The sequence below is a fragment of the Lycium barbarum genome, chromosome 8, assembly GCF_019175385.1.
Source record: "Lycium barbarum isolate Lr01 chromosome 8, ASM1917538v2, whole genome shotgun sequence".
Lineage (NCBI taxonomy): Eukaryota > Viridiplantae > Streptophyta > Magnoliopsida > Solanales > Solanaceae > Lycium > Lycium barbarum.
The window spans coordinates 127,051,873-127,072,441 of record NC_083344.1 but is presented as its reverse complement, the minus strand read 5'-3'; the positions used below and the strand labels follow the sequence as shown (position 1 = coordinate 127,072,441).

At 33.4% G+C, this 20,569-nt stretch overlaps 1 pseudogene; it reads left to right on the top strand.

The window, feature by feature from the left end:
* The first annotated feature begins 2,127 nt into the window (after nt 1-2,127).
* LOC132608318 (cysteine-rich receptor-like protein kinase 19) lies at nt 2,128-7,916 on the top strand (annotated as a pseudogene).
* The last annotated feature ends 12,653 nt before the right edge of the window (nt 7,917-20,569 follow it).

Sequence of the window (20,569 nt, the reverse complement as noted above, 5' to 3'; positions counted from 1 at the left end):
GGGTCCAAATGAAAAAAGAGTATTAAAGTACATAGAACCAAAATAAATAAAAAAATACTGCTCCTATTTCTATAACTACTATAATTTCATAAGCTTTTTTTTATTAGTGGTAGCAAATAGTATTCCTTGCAAAATCAATTACTTTAATAAGAGCTTAAATAAAGTTTAAATGCATATAAATAAAATAAATATGACACGAATTGTCCCGTAGTAAAATCGATTGTCGTCGATGCCTTTTTCTCGGTTCTTTCCTCCATTACAAGAGTTCGAACAAGAAAAAAATAAGAGTGCCCTATGAAGAATGTTGTAAAAATTCATAATAGAATTTGGCCATAACAATAATGAAAAGATCAATAATGGATAAAAAGGCCAAGTCATATTCTGAAAATAATTAATATTCTTTAAATATTATCCGCAATGACACCTATTCTAATACTACTAGTTAAATACTTTTTAAAAAGTCATATGTGCGATAGTTTTCTTTAATTGGTAGAAATATTCAATAGCTCTATTGTTATAATTGTATAATTTAATTTTAACTAATTTACACAAATAATTTAGTCACATGTGGGACTACACTGGATGTGTTGTTGTTGTTTGTAATTTAGCCATATTTTTAGTTCCAAACTCATTCGTTATATATATATATATAATTACTACTTTATGCATCCACTAAGTCTTTCCCTAGAATTAAATATAAAGAGTGATGACATAATTTAAAAAGATTTAGATTTCCAACATTAGGTGTAAAAGTCAGTAATTAGCGCCTAATAATATGACATTTGAAATAAATGTCATAATATTTTCGACATTTGTATCAAATGTCGTTATTTTAACGACATTTTTCGCCAAAAATCGTTGTTTAGCTATATTTTATGCCAAATGTCATTATTTTAGTGACATTTTTCGTCAAATGTCACTATATTTACGACATTTTACATCACATGTCATTATTTTTATGACATTTTTTCATAAATGTCGAGAAATTCCTTTTTCCCCGACATTTATTTCAAATGTCACTAAATAAATGTCGTCGTATCTTTACTTTCTTGTAGTGAGGATTCTCTGCAAGAGATTGCGCGTGCCTAGTTTCAGAAGAAACGTTACTGTCAGTTACGTTTTATGCTGAAGTCGTAATTGCGGGTTACGACTTTAGGATCAATCAATGTCAGATTTCATAGAAAGATTGTTTGTACCTAGAATTTCTAAATTCGTTACTGTCAGTAACCTATTAGCCATAATACATTATTGGCAGTAACGAATTATATTTTAACGCTGTTAACCGGTGACTTTTTTGTCCGTTAGAATTTTTGAATAAAATAATACCTAATTCGTTACTCAGGAATACGTTTATGCTAGTTCGGTTAACTTTCAAAAAAACGTATTATTTTGGAGAATTGGCTCAAATAATAGCTTACTTTGGTAAAAAATTCAGATTAATTCGTCAAATGATGGAGATTTTTTTTTTCCACATTTCCCATCAACTATACAATTACTATCTCCTTTTTTATTTTCCTCCACAAGACTACAACAGTCAAACGACACGTGTCCTCCGCGGCTCCAAGCACAGTCCATTTCATTGCCCCATAAACTTGTAAGTCTTTGGAGCATGAAAGCTCGGTGTTGCTAACAATAATTAGAGTCCATTTGGTCTGTTTGATCAGAATCTAATTAACTGTTGCGAAATACTTTTACATATTAAATTTTATTTTATGGATAAACAGTTATTTCTTTCATTCCAATTAATGTAATGATTTTTTAGGCACGAAGTCTAAGAAGAGTTTTTCATGATAATCATAATATTCGAGTTAGCTTGTGCGCACCTCAACTAATTTTAAAGGAAAACTGCTATCTCCCATCAGTATATGTGCGAGGTGATTAGAAGTAATCACCTAATATTTTTACCTCCGCTAATCAGGGTAAACAAGAAATTTAAATTTAAATTATTTTTAAACAATAAAAAATGTCATTTTTTCCTAAAAGAACTAAATAAGAAAATAATGTCATATAAAATGAAACAGATAAAAGTGTTTGAAACCGGAAATAAGCATTAGAAACATGGGCGGAGCTAAAGGGGTGCAAGGGGGTCAATTGAACTCCCTTCATTGAAAAATTATGTACATAGGATAAAAATAACTTATATATATTATATATAAGTTATTAAATTCGCTTGGCAGAAGAATTTTTTTTAAATCCCCTTACTTGAATTCCGCTACTGATCAGAACCATTTAAGATGTGATCCCCAACTGAAAGGACTACACAGCTTTGATTTACACGCATGATGCCTGCCAAAAACTTCCCTATATTTCATATTTTCTGCAGCATTCTCTTTGCTGCAATTACCTCTGAAGACCCTTGGAGATACGATTGCGAATTAACATCAACTTGGAGCACTCCAAATAATAGTACTACTATTTACAGAGACAACCTTAATTCTCTGCTTACCACTTTGTCCTCAAACGCCAAAAATCAAAATGGATTCTTCAATTCCACATCTGGCCGCGACACTTCAGACACAGCCTACGGGATGTTTCTCTGTTGCGGCGATGTTTCTGCTGATATTTGTAAAAAAATGCGTCACGAATGCTACTAAAGACATTGTGAAGTTATGTCCGTTTCAAAAAGAGGCTGCGGTATGTTATGATTATTGTATGTTACGCTATTCGGATAAGAATATATTCGGCACATGGTATCAGTATTTTGTTATTGATAGCCCCGATGATAGACATAACGTCAGTGAACCACAAAGGCTTGACAAGGTATTGGCGAATTTGATGAATGAATTGGAAACTCGTGTTGCTAATGATGATCGGAAAGACAAGAAATTTGCAACCCAAGAAGCTAATTTCACCCACGGTCAGAAGGTATTGTTGAATTCTATAATCATCTCATCTAAAAATTTAATTATGTTTTCAAAACAAGTTTTGTTGGCGGCGAAATCAAAGGGAGATAAGGCAAACACTATTGGTTCCCCTGAACCCCTAGATCCGTTCGCTGTGTTGAATGCACTTGACATGTGGAAAGGTTCTATTTTAGTGGTAAAGACATTCAAAAATTGTTTTTGATCACCTGGTAATTAATCCTAGACAGGACACTCTGGTTACTTTTTGAGTCTCCTTGTATGACTCTGGCCCAGCGCCTCTTTTGCTTTTTATTGGTCAGGTGAAAATCCTTTTTGATAATGAAAAGCAGTCAAACTCAAATCCAAATCCTACGCTTGCCTGCCTGCTCTAACATCAAATTGAAGTGCGTGATCATTTATCTATATTTTTTAATGTTTGAGAGACCAGACTTTTACTTATTTAATTATGTTTTGAATAGATATATGCGATGGCACAGTGCACGCCGGATATTTCAAGTGATGTTTGTAAAGCATGTTTATCACAAGCTATCTCCTATTTCCCAACTTCCTGTAAGAAATCGAAAAGTTGCAGAGTGGTCTTGTTGAATTGCTTTGTTTGGTATGAGTTCTTTCTCTTTTATGATCCAAAAGCCTCTGCGCCGCCTCTGTACCCTCCTCGGAGTTTTGCAAGCACCGAAGATGATCATTAGAGGAAAATGGCCTTTTTCAGCAAGAAATACGATTATTGCCATTGCAGTTCCAGTTATTTCCATAGTGTTTATCACTCTGACTGTGGGATTCAATTGCCTCAAAAGGAAAGTAAATGCTAATCGTACGACAGAAGGTAAGGCGTCGAGTCGAGTCAAGTCGAGTCGAATGTGTTTGGTACGATAGAAGTTATTTTTAAGAAAAATATTTTAGAAGTTATTGGATTGTGTTTGGTTGGCGGAAAATGTTTTCCTCTATTAAATGGAATAACTTGCGTCAACTAACATGCAGTAGACATTGTTATTAATTTCGGGTACTCAAAAGTCTGTTGCCAGAAACATCTTCTAGGAAAATATTATTTGTCAAAAGTATTTTTCATGGAAAATGACTTTCATTATACCAAACACTTTTCAATTTTTTTTATGTTATTGTTAATAAGCAATACACATTTTTTTCAGAAAATATTTTCTACTTACCAATCAAACACTTGAAAGCAATTTTCAGGGATTTTTTCCGCTTCTTTTTGGTTATTAAGCTTTCAAGCAATTAACTAATTGACTGCTTAAATTTGGTATTTTTCTCAATTATCTTGTAGATATAAATGATGGTTCTAATGTCAAATCCTTGCATTATGACTTCGGTGCTATTCAAGATGCCACAAATAACTTTTCCCTTGGAAACAGAATTGGCCGGGGTGGATTTGGGGATGTGTACAAGGTAAACTTTATTTTATTTTTTTATTTTTTTTATTTTTTGGTTAAATAGGTAAACTTTAGTTTAATTTGGAGAAGACAATTGAAAATGTTCCTATTTCGTTAATTTAAGTTGCATACACTATTAATACAAATAATTTTTACACTATCAGATCACTCAAAGATACCTTAAAATACGAGACTTCTAATCTTGAAAATAAGGAAGTTTAACTGCTACGTTATGTAAATATGATCTGATGGATATCATTTTTTTTGTATTGCCTGTGTATATAACTCAAAATCGTTAATTTAGTGATTCTCCGCTCATCTAAAGGTTTTCACTTGTGACAATTAATATTAATAATTATCAGGGTAAACTTCCAAATGGGCAAGAGATTGCTGTGAAAAGGCTTTCACAAAGCTCAAATCAAGGAGCAGAGGAGTTTAAGAGTGAGGTTCTACTGGTTGCTAAGCTGCAACATAGGAACTTAGTGAAACTATTGGGATGTTGTCTGCAAGGAGTAGAAAGGATACTCATCTATGAGTTTGTGCCCAACAAAAGCCTCGACTACTATTTATTTGGTTGGTATTGAATGTTGATCCAATATAATGGCTGTATGTGTTTGTTACGATGAAAGTCAATATTTTGGAAATATATTTTCAAAAATAACTTATATATTTTTCGATATTTGGTTGGAAATGAAAAATATTTATTGGAAGATTGAAAGTAATAATATTAGCAATTTTGGTACAAGCTTTAAGTATTAGAATATAAAGATTGATAGTTACGAAATTGTATCATGATTTTTGGCTGAATTCTTCTTTTGATGATCGGTTGAATTACATGCAAATTTACATGCAACAAAATATCCTGAAAGGTACAATCCCCCTTGTATGAAGAGAGTTACTTATATGTTTTTGAGTCAAACAGTGATGTATATTTTAATATTCTTCACATATATATAGATGCAGAGAGACGAAGGACATTGAATTTGGCAGTTCGTTTGCTGATTATTAGGGGCATCGCACGTGGACTACTTTACCTTCATGAAGATTGTCCTCTAAAAATCGTGCATCGTGATCTCAAGCCAAGCAATATACTGTTAGATGCAGAAATGAATCCAAAAATATCAGATTTTGGAATGGCCAGGATTTTTGGGGCTGATCAAACTCAAGGCAACACAAAGAGGGTCACTGGAACATAGTAAGTTTTGACTCTCATCATTTGTTATCAGTGGAGACGAATCTAAGACAGGTTATGTAGATTTAACTGCACGAAAAATAATTCAAATACATACATATAATAATGGAAAAGAGGTTAAAATTTATCCATATATTATTCGAAATTGAGCAAAACTTTGTGATCTGTTGTATTTTGGGATTAAGCTTATACTCCTGCCGTCATTGGGAAAAAAATCTCGTGACATGAAGTATAAAGGATAAGTTTAACTAAATGTCAAAAGTAAATAGACAAATTTAGACATTTTTCTTAAAGTAATTTGACATGTTGGCCCACTCAGCTCATAATACAGCTTCATTAGTAGCAACGAAAAATGCGAGACAATTTGCCTATCTGAACTCACTCCTTCCACATATTTGCCTCTACCACTATTAAACAAATAGAAATTAGCTATGGAATCCGTTACTCCTAATCTGTCGCTAAATAGGCTATAACTAATAAAATCTTTTGTCAATCCAGCATTGGTCTATTGTTAAATAGAATTAAACAGCAAATTTTTGTTATTTAGCGACAGAAATTGTCCATCATTAATTTCTATTTTTGTTATATGCACTTTCATGTTTGTAATTGCTGCTACTCACATTTTTAGGGTAGATTTCACAAATGGTCACTTAACTATCATTTTTTTCCTCACAAAATTCACTTAACTATCATTTCTAACACAAAAGTCACTAAACCACTTTCCGGTGTCACTAAACCACTTTACGGTGAATAGCTCATATTTTTGCCCTCTTTTTTTTTTTTAAAAAAATCTAATAAATTAAAAATTACTTAAAAAGGTTCAACTCGACCCGACCCAACCCGACCCAAAATTAATTATTACTCCCTCTGTCCCAATTTATAAGACACGGTCCCGATTTTGAGTCAAAACTATTTAATTTTTACTGTGAATTTGAGCATGTAATCTTTAAGTTTTTTGAAATAAAATGTACGTATTTGGAAACTACGTAAAAAAAACTATAAGTGACAATAATGGACAATTCAAAATATTTAAAAGATATACGAAAAAATTACAGTCAACAAAACACTTTTTTGAATCTCGAAATCCGAAAAGTGTCACATAAAATGAGACGGAGGGAGTAAATTTTTTGGGTCGGGTTGAACCTTTTTAATTAATTTTTATTTATTAGATTTAAAAAAAAGAGTAAAAAATGAGTTATTCACCGTGAAGTGGTTTAGTGACACCGGAAAGTGGCTTAGTGACTTTTGTGTCAGAAACGATAGTTAAGTGACTTTTTGTGAAAAAAAATGATAATTAAGTGACCATCTGTGAATTTTACCCCACATTCTTACCACTAGTACTACTTTACAAGCGGATAAATACTAATTATGGACATGATTTTACTGTTTGGTAGTGGTTATATGTCCCCAGAATATGTAATGTATGGCCAATACTCTATCAAGTCTGATGTCTTCAGCTTTGGCGTCCTAACGTTGGAGATTGTAACTGGCAAGAAAAATAGTTCCTTCTGTGAATCAAATGAAGCCAATGACCTTCTCAGCTATGTAAGTCTCAACACTATGTGTTTAACTTGTATTCACAGGGAAGTAATGAAAATTTATACTTCTAGTACTTTTATGCCTTATTTTCCATCCTATTTGCCTTATTAACAATTGAATTTTAGTTATACTATATGCTATCAATATAAAGAAATCTGATACTGTCAGTGTAATTTATGATGTTATATACGTTGCTTGTCTTATTTTTCATCCTAGATTTGCCTTATTAACAGTTGAATTTAAGTTATACTATATGCTATCAATATAAAGAAACCATACACTATCAGTACAATTTATGATGTTATATACGTCACTTGTCTTATTTTTATCTTAGATTGCCTTATTAACGATTGAATCTGAATTATATACACACTATCAGTGTAAAAAGAAAATTTATACTATCAAGTGACATTAACTTATTGTAGTCAGTGGCGGAACTAGGATTTTTACTAAGGGATGTCAAATATGGAAAAATAAATGTATGAAGAAATTAAGGGTATTCAACAGATAGTGTATCTATACAAAAAAAAAAATCTTTTTACGTATCTACACAGTGTAATTTTCGGGTGAAGGGGTGTCGCCCCTTGGACACATGTGGCTCTGCCACTAATTGTAGTTAGGTAACATGCGTTATTTTCAAGATTACAAATCACATAAGTTCACTTATAGCTTGTAGATATCCTTTAGTTAACCTGATAGTGTAAAAACTTATACTAACAGTGCAAAACTCCATTTGAACATATTGCAAATGTATCAGTGCGCATCTAACTCTGAATTAATTTTTAGCTTATATCCACTATCAGTATTATAACGAAATTTTTACATGATCAACATAATTTAACCCGTGGTCCGTAAATGTTGCAGGCTTGGAAGCACTGGAGGGAAAATACACCTTTAGAGTTGATTGATTCAATTCTAGAAGAGTCTTGTTGACACCCAATTTTGTCTCTCCTTTATTTAATTTTATTTACTCGGGTTTCTAAATTTATTGACGAGCTAAATACTTTATTTTCACTATTTTTTTATTTTTTGCTGCTACTACTATTAATATCGCTACTTTTATTTTCAACATTACGAGTATTACTTTATCACAAATTTCAAAAGGGTTCGTCATCACTTTATTTTCATTAAATTAATTATACTTTATCAAGTCCTTTAGTTTCTACATATAAATCACTAATTATCATAGTATACATTGTACTTGTTATTTAGTTAAAAGCCCAAGAACAATTAAAATAAAGATGGAAGGACACATATTTTCGGACCAATCTTTAAGCCCAAATCAGTTCATTACCCATTAACTCAGCCAGCCCAACGACCAGACCAGCCCATACCTATTACCCGACCCGGCCCACTACCTAAATTAAAACCCTAAACTCTTTAATCCCTAACCCTTTTCAGCCGCCTCTCTCACTCTCTATCTCTCTTCTCCACCGCCGCACCCCCTACCCTTCCTCTCTCCCACGCTCCTTCCACTTCCCTCTGTTCCCCACACGCCTCTGTCTCCTCCACTTCCCTCTGTCCCCCACTCCTTCTCTCATACGCTCATCTCTTTCTTCAATATAAATGAAACCCTATAAATACAAAAAAGGGGGAATCGTTTTGGAGGGACGGATCATTGTTTTAAAAAGGATTATTCCGTGTCTGAGGGGGGGGGGGGGGGGGGAATTCAAAACCTTATTTCTGTTTGCTCTTTTACGATTTCGAAGTCGAGTATGTAAAAAATTGGGGGGATCGATTTTCATTTTTTTGGGGGAGGATTCAGTGTTTTTGAAGAACACAAACAATCTTAAAAACTTGATTTCTCCTTTCCGGTGAACTTTGCCCGGAGATTACTCAACGTTTTCAGAGATCTTTTGGGAAATCAGTAGCTTACCTTAAAGTTTTGTACCATTTGACAATTGTTTATCTGTTCTTAAACATTTCTCACACGAAAACTTTCGGGTCTATTTCGATCTGGGGTTTGAATCTGTTCGGGTGTAGATTTGACGACTTCGACACCCCAGTTCATTGCACACACAAAAGGTAAAGCTTTTCCTTTTATTTATTTTAATTTATTTTTAGTGTTCTTAGTATTTTCTGTGTATTTAGTTTAGTTTTTGCTTATGTGTTATGCGTTCATATTGGTTTTGTTTAGTTTAAGTTTCAATCTTGCTATGTGTTAGTTATTTATTAGCACGTCTATGCTTGATTTAGTAGTTCATATATGTTTAGTGTTAGTTTTTAGATCAACTTGGGTTTGGTTTAATCAATTTTCTTGTGTAAGCATGCCATATATCTTCATTATCAATTAGTAGTATCTTAGCATAACTGCCTATTTAGCTTATATTAATTACTGGCCTGCTAGGTGTATAGTTGCTTAGCTTATGTATTTTGGCTTAATATTAGTAGCGGTTCATCATCGTTATATATCCAGATCTGGTTGCTGTTTAGCTAAACATATAGGGGTTTAATCCTAAATGTGCCTAGCCTTAAGTGTTTGGACTATTTTGATGCTACTATTAGTTTAACCTTGTCATCATCATGCTTAAGAATCTATCTAACATTTGGTCCACTTAAATGCTTATATGTTGCACCATCTGTTGGTTTATTAGTAGCTGAGTTTAGTATCTAGGGGGGTCAGATCAAAATGGCATAAAAAATGTCAGTGTAATCGTTTGGGGTATGGATTATACTACTTTGTTAAGTATAGCTTAATAGTTTTGTGTTGAGTCAATACGCCTTTACTATAATTTCTTGATCAACATCCTCCTCATTTATCTCAACTCACTTAAGCTTAGTATGAATATAAGGGCCTGTCTAGCCTTGCAAATGTTAATGTGTTTGTTAGTGTTGGTCTGTATAACTACGTAATGTCCCCTTGTACCCCTGAATCTATCACTGACTTGTTCAAGCCATTCAGATTGGTCTGTGTGTTGTCATGTTCTTGTAGGATTTGATAATGACTCTGCTCTAAGATTTTGTTTATTTTGAATTGAAATACTTGTGTCTTAGTCTGAGTATATGGTTACTGGACTTATGAAACTGAAAATGATAGGAAATCTGTGTTAGTTCATCACATAGGGAACTATGTCCACTCTGCACTTTTTATTTTATTTTATTTTGCCGCCATTTTGCTGGTTGAAAGCCGAAGTAATTTGGGATTAATTTAACCTCTCTTTGATTAGTAGGCCATGACTCTAAGGCTGTCCAAGTTTCTGAACTTAACATACTGGATTTCTTCGAATCTAGTTACCGAAACCTATGTGATTGATCACCATGCTGTCATTTTCTTGCTTCTGAAAATAATGTTCTGTTAAATAGTGGTTGTTTCTCTATCGAGTTTGTTGTTTGTTTATTTTGATTACTTTTGCCTTCCATCCTTCGTAAAATTGTGTTGTTGTGCCTCTGCTTTAATTGATCTCTATATTTGGTCGTGTCTAGTTATGCTGTGGCCTTAAGTTTCTTTTCTGATGAAGGGTGAACCTCATAATTATTATTCTTATGCCGTGTATATTTTTCAAGCCTTAACAGCTGTTCTTCTTTGTTAATTATTGGCTGCAACAATATGATCTCGATGCTATACTTAAGAAACCTCTAGTTTTAAAGGAAACAGATATTTCATGTGATGAGAATGTAGTGTTAAGCCTTGTTGCTACTGTTTTCGATGTATCTACAATTGAGTTGCTGTGTTTGGCCTAGTCGATTGGTTGGAATACTTTCAATACACTTATAAGTGTTTTAATACTGTTGAGGCAATGAGGTTGTATACCTATGTATACATAAGGTATACTTCAAATATACATAGAATATATACGCTCTCCTGTTTTGTTTGAGTTTATATCTTACATATTTAACACCATCCATTGATCGTATACTAACCCTTTTCTTTTTATTTTTATGCATGATATCTCGCATACGAGTCCAAGGGACTCGTCATTTCTCGCATTTGGTGTTGGGCTAAAAGGCCTAACGTGAACTACTCTCCCTCGAGTCAGTTGCAGCAGCCTATATAAAGAAATTACTAGGCTAAAATCCCGACAACAGCAGATGATAGCAGCCTTAAAATGGGCCGAATCCATTCAAACATATGTGTTTTCCATTACTTTATTTTTGCACATCTATCTGCTTGCTTTCACTTTACTTGCATTGGAATGATTTTATCTTTAATTATGTGTGTTATGTTGGAAGAAACTAGCAATACAAGGAAGAATAAGAATCCCTTTGTTCTTTGTTATATCTGAAAATGTAGGATCAACAACAGCAATAACAGCCACGGTTTTTAAACACTTATGCAAAAAAGGACAAATATCCGGAGCTTGAATTATAAAGGAACATAGGTAAAGAAAATGATGGCATATCAAACAAACGCTGTCCAGTTTTAAAAAAAAATAAAGAAGAGAGTTTAGAAAAGAAACTGGGAGTTAAATTCGGTTAGGACACATTAAAGAAGCAACTTTATGTTTAGCTACCATTTATGAAGAATCAGAAGGATTATTAGGTCCAAGGAAGAAAGAGGTCATGTTAACAAGGGATTAAATTCCGTAACGCATTTTTTAGTTTAAATCAACCATCTTATAGATTAATTTCTACAACTTACACTTAGCCTAATTAAATTTTAGTCCGGTCGGTTAACCATTGTTAATGGGTCTTAAAGGATGCCTAATACCTTCCCTTTAGACTAATTGAACCCTTACCTAGATTAGAATCTTAAGTTTCGCAAACTTTTAAAACAAAGTTAACTTTAAAATACCTTTAATAAATTTAGGTGTCCTAATTCACCACAAATAAATTAGGTGGCGACTCCTTAACATAAACAAAAAATAGAAATCACTAATATGTCGTACTTCTACTTTAACCCGGTTAAAATGGGGTATGACAAGTCTTATTCTGAACTTCTCAGGTGCATACAAATTGGACTTTTGTGTGTACAAAAAGTTGCTCACAGAAGGCCTACAATGGGCTCAGTTGTTCTAATGCTTAGTAGTAATTCAGTAACTTTGCCCATTCCTCAACGACCAGCTTTTTTTGCTCGTAGTGAAACGGAGATCCGGCCCAAAGAGTTCACATTTGATGAATATTCTTCAAGCATGTATACAGATGAATCATCTGTTACAAAGACAATGACAAATGATATTTGTATATAGAAGTTTTGTGTTTTAAATTTAGTGCAAGTAAGTAGAAAAGCAATTTTGGAATACTACAAAATCTAATCATTCAAACGAATGTCTTTGGACATAAACATCATATATAAAAGGCTTTGACTTTAACTTATATACTTCGACAATGTAAAAAAATAAATAAAAAGATTATCAAAATATTCAAAAGAAATCTGCAGATAATTTAAAATGTATGTGTTAAATAAGATGAACCTCGCACCTAACTTTACCCTAAAGCTAGTTCATAAGATGAGAAATTAGTCAACATTATATAAGGAAACCAATTTCATATCCCACAACCGAGTAGGACAATTAAATTTATGAGAAAGGAGAGAGGCATCACAGATGTTGACACCCAATTTTGTCCCTCCTTTATTTCAATTTATTTCCTGGAGCTTCTAAATTTATTGACGAGCTAAACACTTTATTTTCACTATTATTAATTTTCACTATTTTACTATCAACGTTACTAGCATTACTTTATCACAAATTTCAAAACGGTTCGTCGTCATTTGTTTTCGGATTTTGTGCTCGTTAAATTAATTATACTTTATCAAGTCTTTTATTTTCTACATATTAATTTCACATAGTATATATTGTGCTAGTTACTAAATTAGAAGCCCAGAGATAATTAAATAAAGAAGGAAGGACCAATGCTTTCAGCCAATTAAAGGCCCAAATTCGGATTCCCCACCAGCCCACATGTTAATCCATTACATTTCAGCCCATTACCCCTAAACTTACCCAAACGACCATCCCACTTGTTTAATACCCAGTCCATATTTTTTCATCCGCCCAGCCCACGCCCGTTACCCGACCCGACCGGCCCATTCCCTTAAAACATTTTCAGCTTACCTAGACCTAAAATTATCAAAGAACCCTAGCCGCACTTCATCCCTCCCCTTTCTTCTTCTTTCTCTTTCCCATTTAGAGTCAAACCTCAATTGCCCTTGCACCATCGCAGCCTTGTCCACACCATTTCCATACAAAGAAAACTGATCCCTGCGTACCCTAGTTCGCTGCACCCCAAAAAGGTCAGTAATTTTCATGCTTTAGTAATTTCAGTGTTTGGATTCTGTTTTGTTTAGCTCCTATGGTTCACGTGTTTATGCTTAGTTTATTATCAAATCCCGCTTTAGCTTTTTGAAGTTTCGTGATGAGTTCAATGATCAATAATCAGTTTGTCGTGATTGGTTGGTTGCCACTGTCAGTTTGTTGTTAGTTTATGGTCGGGTTGATTGGATGTATGATCTAGTTAAGAGTATAAGGAAGAGGGTATATTTGTCGGAATGTATTTCCCCTGTTCCCAAATACCCAAAACATTTCACTAGGCCTATGTTTCTGTCCAGAAACTAGTTTCATTAGTTTAATCCAACTTGTGGCTGAATATTCCTTATAGTTCAGGTGGAATATAAGTGTTGCACCCCTCTTGCCATTTCTTGTTATTTGTTATGTGAACAAGGTCATGAGCACCACCTCGATTTTTTTTTTCTCTTTTGTGGTTACAAGAATGATTGATCTACCTAATTAGTCAAAAATGCCAAGAATGTACTACAAGACTGGTTGTTTTGTTGATCCAAAGGTCTTGTTTGAGAAGATCATGATCATAGAAAAATCACCTTTGAGTTCGAACATTAAAACTGATTTTTTTTAGTGACTACCCCAACCAGTCTGCTTTTCATGTAGAAATGAATTCACTACAAAGGAATGTTCAATTTGATGTTGTTTCTAAATACTAATTTAAGGGTTGTAACACATGACAATAGAATTCATAGTTTGGTTCAAATCTGTCGTGTTTGGAATTTAATCTCAGTTAGTTTATTCAAACCCATAAGTATTTGTTTAGTTTCACTTTGGTCGTAATATCAGTTTTAAACACTTTCGAAGAAAAATCATACCTGTTCTTGTGTCTCATTTGGGTTGCTATTCAAGTATGTAGAAGTATAATGTTTCCATCTTCTTCTTTTTTTCTCTTTTCTTCTGGATGTGACATGTTTGAGTTTCTCATTTACACTTTTTGGTTGGTTTATTAAGAAATCTCGTCTTCACGATTTATAAACACCTGAAAGTAGTTTCTCACGAAGGAGTCACCGCCTTAGCTTGATTCGAGTTTGAAGTGAAATGTGAATAAGTACTTTCCAGTTGAGAGAAATGTGAACTCCTTCGAATGTGTGAACTTGTTTATTGTTGTCATTTTTCTTATCTTAGTTGACAAGTTTGAATGTGACGAATAATCTAACATGATTGGTGAGTTTTCAATTTGTTCTATTTTTCCTTGATATTGCGTACATATAAAGCCCCGCAATAATTTGGCGATGACATATCTGCTTTATTCTTTCATCGTTTTGCTGTTGTTCGCTTTTGCGATTGTCTGCTTTCGTTTCTGTTTTGAGTTTATATTATACATCTTTAACCTTACTCATTGATTAGATACTAATCACTTTCTTTTATTTTTGTTGCATGACCACCGCATACGAGTCTGAGGGGCTCGCTCTTCTCCGGAATTCGGTGTTGGGCTAAAAGCCCAACGCAATCTGTCATCTCTGTCCAGTTCTGTCCACAGCAAAATATAGAATATCTGGGCCGAGGCCCATATCGCACAAAACAGAATTGCAGCCCCCTTTGAAGCAGTGTTAAAATGACTGGGCCAAAGCCCAACAGCAGCTTGGTCCCAGCAGTCCTAAATGGGCTGAGCCCATTTAACTTATTTGCTCTTCTATTTTTTACTCTTTTTGTGCCTTTAATTTATGTTGTATGACTAACACTTCTGTTTGTTAATTTAGATGAACCTTAGCAAATTAGTGGGGTTTAGTATAATGGGTAGTCAATTTAAGAGAGAAACCATTAACTCCATAGGTTTCATTCTTGTTTTTTTATTTTACGATAAATTATTTATAATACTTATAACATTTATCTTTCTTCGAATAATCGATTTTCAAAATAGCATGATTACATATTTTGCATCAAAGGAATTATGTTTCATTTTACTATCTTAAAATTTCAAAATGCCCCCCCCCCCCCCCCCCCCTAGTATGTAAATATTAATCCAAGCATATTTTATAAGCATTTTTTACCCGACTATACATATATTTAGCCAAACATAGTTAAATAAAGTTAAAGAAAGAGAGAAAGAAAACTCTTGCCCTTTTCATCATATTAAAATATAAGCCTTGGCTTTTCTACATCACCATATTCATATAATATAATTTCTTATCTAAAGATCACATTTGTTAAGTCTTCTCTTAAAAAAGTTGTTATTCATAGGCGAATCATTCTATATTTTTTACAAATCTTATTTTTGAATAGCATTACTATATTTTTCATTTAAGGCCTTAGCAATATCTTTAAGTTCTATTTAGCATTTAAAATCTTCTTTTACGCAAATTATTATATTAATCTACAAGTTAGCTTAAATAGCATTATTATATTTTCCTTTAAAATCTTAATAATATTTACAAGTTATTTTCTTAAGATTTAAGCACTATATTTAACCTTAATTAATTAACCTAAGTTTGATCGGTAAACCGTAGTTAACGGATTCTAAAGGATGCCTAACCCCTTCCCTTTAGGATAATTTAGAACCCTTACCTAGAATCACGCTGATTAAACAGACTATTAACGTAGATTAGTTAGCTTTACCTTAGTTAATATTTAGGTGTCCTAATTCACCTTTAAAATTAATTAGGTGGCGACTCCTTAAAATAAAACCATTTAGAAATCCCCAATATGTTGTACCTAATTTAACCCAGTTAAAATGGGGTATAATAACTGCCATACCCCATTTTAACCGGGTTAAATTAGAAGTACGACATATTGGTGATTCCTATTTTTGTTTTGTTTTAAGGAGTCGCCACCTAATTATTCATGGTGAATTAGGACACCTAAAGTTTATTAAAGTTATTTTCTAAAGTTAGCTCTGTTTAAGGTTTGCGAAACTTAAGATTCTAGGTAAGGGTTCAATTAGTCTAAAGGGAAGATATTAGGCATCCTTTAAGACCCATTAACAATGGTTAACCGACCGGACTTATAATTAATTAAGATAAGTGTAAATATAGTATTATAAAAAGAACGTAGCTTTGTAAATATGACTAAAGTTATAGATAGACATGTAAGAATGCTATTTAAAATAGGACTTGTATAAATTAATAATTCGTATAAAAGAGTACTTTTAATGCTATTTTTGAAATATGGCTTATATATGTTGTTGAGATTTTAAACGAAAGTAAAATAGTATTGTTTAAAATAATACTTGTGGAAGACATAATAATTTGCGTAAAAGAAGAAAAAGATATTGTTAAGTCCCTAAATAAAAAATATAGTAATGTTATTCAAAAATAAGATTTGTAGATAAATAAGATGATTTTCCTATGAATAATAGTCTTTTAAAAACGATAATTTGACGCAAAGTGATCTTTAAATAAAAATGATATTATGTGAATGTAAATGCCTAGATTTATGTTCTTAAATACAATGAAAATGCCATGAATTTCTTTCCATTTTTTTTCCATTCTTTATTTAATAAATTTTGACTAAAAATATGTATAATTGGGTAAATCTTGAAAAATGTTTATGAAATACGATTGGATTCATATTTTATGTGTTAGTGATATTTTGAAATTCCTAAAGTGGTAATAATGAGCAATTATTCCTTTAACCCAAATGATGTAATCATGCTATTTTGAAAATCCGTTTACAAATAGATACGATAGGTATTATAAATAGTTTTAAAAAATAGAAGTGAATGCATTTGTGGAATTAGCTACCAATTACTAAACTAAAACCCTTAATATCCCTAAAGTTTATCTTAGTTAACAAGCACAAATGTTAGTCATACAATATAAGTTAAGTGCACATAGAAACAAGAATAGAGTAGATATAATGTAAATGGGCTTGGCCCATTTGGAGTGCAGGGATCTGTTTGCAACTGGGTTTCAGCCCAATAACAGTGTTGCTGCTGTTGTCACGCCTGTTGGGCTTTGGCCCAGATTTTCTATTCCCTGTTTGGCTGTGGATTGACTGCTACTGTATGGAGGGTGACTCGAGAGGAATTGTGTTGGGTTTTAGCCCAACGCCAAATGCGGAAGGAGACGAGTCCAAGGGACTCGCATGCTATAGTCATGCATAAGATGAAAGAAAAGGATTAGTATACAATTAAGGAGTAGAGTTAAACATATGACTTCAAAAATCATATTGATGGATTATGTATATGTTGTGTATATTTAAATATATCTTATGTATACGTGCATATATTTTATAAACAGGATAGCATATAGAGTATAAGTATACATTATCGGGCCTTACGTGTTTTTTACCTGTTTAATCCTACATACAATATACTTAAGATACACACACCATGCTGTGTATATATGATGTATATCGAATATATATTCGATTTTAGACAGGTTTTAAGTCCCGGAAACTCAGTCTAAGTGTCCAAACTACAGTGGGCATCTTTCAAATTCATTTAGCATAGATGTCCAACATAACTCCAAATCAATCTAGCCCTGAAATTTACTTCTAACTTCAGATAATTTCTCGGTTGCGTGTCTAAAAAGGAAGCAGTTGAAGAACACTGAACATAATAAGAGACAAGAAACAGCGTATTATATTTTAGCTCTCCTCAACATATCACATGCAGTTAAAAGAAATGGAAAGAACAGAGGGGAGGGGGTGCTTTATACTCAGCGAAAGCAATCAATCAACTGTCCTAGAGGGATTATATCAGGCATGTTATGCACTAGAAAATTAGGAATAACAAAATCAGACCAGAACCAAAAGAAGCAGCGCAGTAGAAGATGTATACAACAGTCAAGATTACCAGTTTAGGCATCTAGAAATAGGGTACCACATATTAACAACCAGACTTGTTTTCATATAAATAAGAAAGATAAACTGGTTCCGTAATTCAACTCAGCTTTAGCTAATCTATTGTGAGGCAGTGAACAGGGGTATGAAGGAAAAGGACCAACAACCAGAGGCAATGATATACACATGACGAGTAAATGGTCAAATTTTCTCAAGTTTCACACATAGGTACAGTCAAATCCCAAAGGAAATTAAAGCAATCAAATCCTCTTGTAGACTTAAAGTCGTTAAGTAAAAGAACATCTTTTGTTGCCATCGTTTGAAATCAATCCCGGTGAATTTTTCGGGCTTCTCTGCCGGAGCGGGTGCCGGTGCAGCACGAATGGAGGAGACAACATTGCTTGTAGAACCAACCGTGAGGATTGGTGTGGCATTAGCAGTAAGATTCAGATTTGGACGTTGGTCTCCCATTTTTGTTGACAAACACAAACAGAATTAAACAAAATCGGTGAAGGTTTTATATCTTCAAACTGAAAGCCAAACGTTAATGAATCAGTGAAGTTTTTATATCTTCGAACTGAAAAACAAACGTTAATTACTCGATGGAGTTTTTATATTCTTCGAATTGAGTAAACTAGTGAGTAGAAAGTTATGAAAACTTTAATCTCCAACACAAACAAAACACAAAAGATTAAACAATAAATTAGATTTCTTAGGTTTGTTATCTTTAAGTTTTCAATGGCTATAAATTTTCAGAGGGTTCGCCTCATTTCAAACACTGAAAATTTTCCAAAAAGAAAATCTGCGTTTTTACTCCCCTCTCTCTTCTGCATTCTGCATCTATTTTCAAACCAAAAACGTAAGTGTCCAGTGTGATTTGCTGCCATTTTTTGAGTTCGCCGAAGTTCTGTAATTTGCATTGCCGCTATTGCAAAATAGTTTTTCATTCTATCCTAGGAGAAATTAATCCATTACCTTGGCAACTGTGAGGGGATTAGATTACTTAAGGACACACAAGAAACTTGTGGGCTCGGAAATTTCTGTTTCATCTACTTACTGTCCTTAAAGTTTTTTTCTGTCTTTTACATTCTTAAAAACAAAAACTGGTTTTGTTAAAATACCGCCTTGAACACTTAGAGATAACAAAATTTATCTCAACCCCAAAGCTAATTCGTGAGATGAGGATTATTCAATCACACAGTCGATGTGGGACAACTTAACTATGTATTTCAGTCTTGGATCATAATTTCCTTGGGAGATTTTCTCTTTGGATCCTTTTGTATACTTTTCTTTTCTCTTCCATTCTACCCTGTCAAAATCAATTATTCCATATATGGAAATTCTCACCCCAAACCTTACGTTGTGTGTGGAAAATTTCTTCCTTCACTCTTGAAAATCATCGTGATGGAAATTGCATGGCTAACACTTGAGTGGAAGTCTAATTTGGTGTCAGATACATTTTTCCACGGCAACGATAATTAAGGTGACTTTTCAAAATTCATGTAAATGTGACAATGATAGAAATGTTGCTCTCATCTGTTTCTTATTTATTGACTTATATTACATATCTAGCTAAACGTTAGTTAATTCTAAAAGGCCAAAGTCATAGATGGACCCCTGAACATTTTCTAATTTTTCATTTAGATCCCTTAACTGAAACGTTGACCATCTGGACCCTCGAACATAAGATAAAATATGTCATTTGAACCTCTCGTGCCAGCTGGGCACACGCATGAACTGCACTGCTTAAAACAGAGCGTGAGTTACCAAATTTTTTCCTTTTTTAAAATTTTTAATCATTAAAAATTAATTTTAACAAAAACTCTATTTAAATAATTAAAAAAAATTGAAAAACCCAACCCATCCTCTTTGATAGCCCACTTCACCGCCGCCACTGCCGCCGCTGCCTCCCCGCCCCCACCACCGCCGCCGCCGCTTCAAAATCTATTTAAATAAATCTTCGACAAAAAACGGCACCATTTTTTTAATTACTTGAATAGATTTTGAAGCGGCGGCGGCGGTGGTGGGGCGGCGGAGGCGGCGGCGGCAGTGGCAGCGGCGAAGTGGGCTATCAGAGAGGATGGGTTGAGTTTTTCAGATTTTTTAAAATTATTTAAATAGATTTTAAAATTAATTTTTCTTAAATTAATTTTTTTTGTTAACATGGCTTATTTTTATTGGTCAGATACTTCATGTCACTGGTCTATTTTTCCATGTCACTGCAACTGGACTACACGCGTGTGCCCAGATGGCACGAGGGGTTCAAATGGCATATTTAATCTTATGTTCGAGGATCCAGATGGTCAACGTTTCAGTTAAGGGGTCTAAATGAAAAATCAGGACAAGTTCAGGGGTCCATCTATGACTTTAGCCAATTCTAAAATAGACACATAGTTGTAGCCATCATCACAAAAAGCTCACTCCATATCTAAGATTAGAACTTCCAAAAATCTTATTACCTTACTTTTAAAAATTGTGCTACATAAATTGAAACAGAAGTGGTACATTTTTGTGTATATTACATTATAAAAAATAATAATTTGCGGAGGTTAAAAGTTGCAATTCGCGGAGGTTTTATCCTCTTCTAGCAATTAGTGGAGACTAAAACCTCCGTAAATTGTAGTTTTCAACCTCCGCAAATTA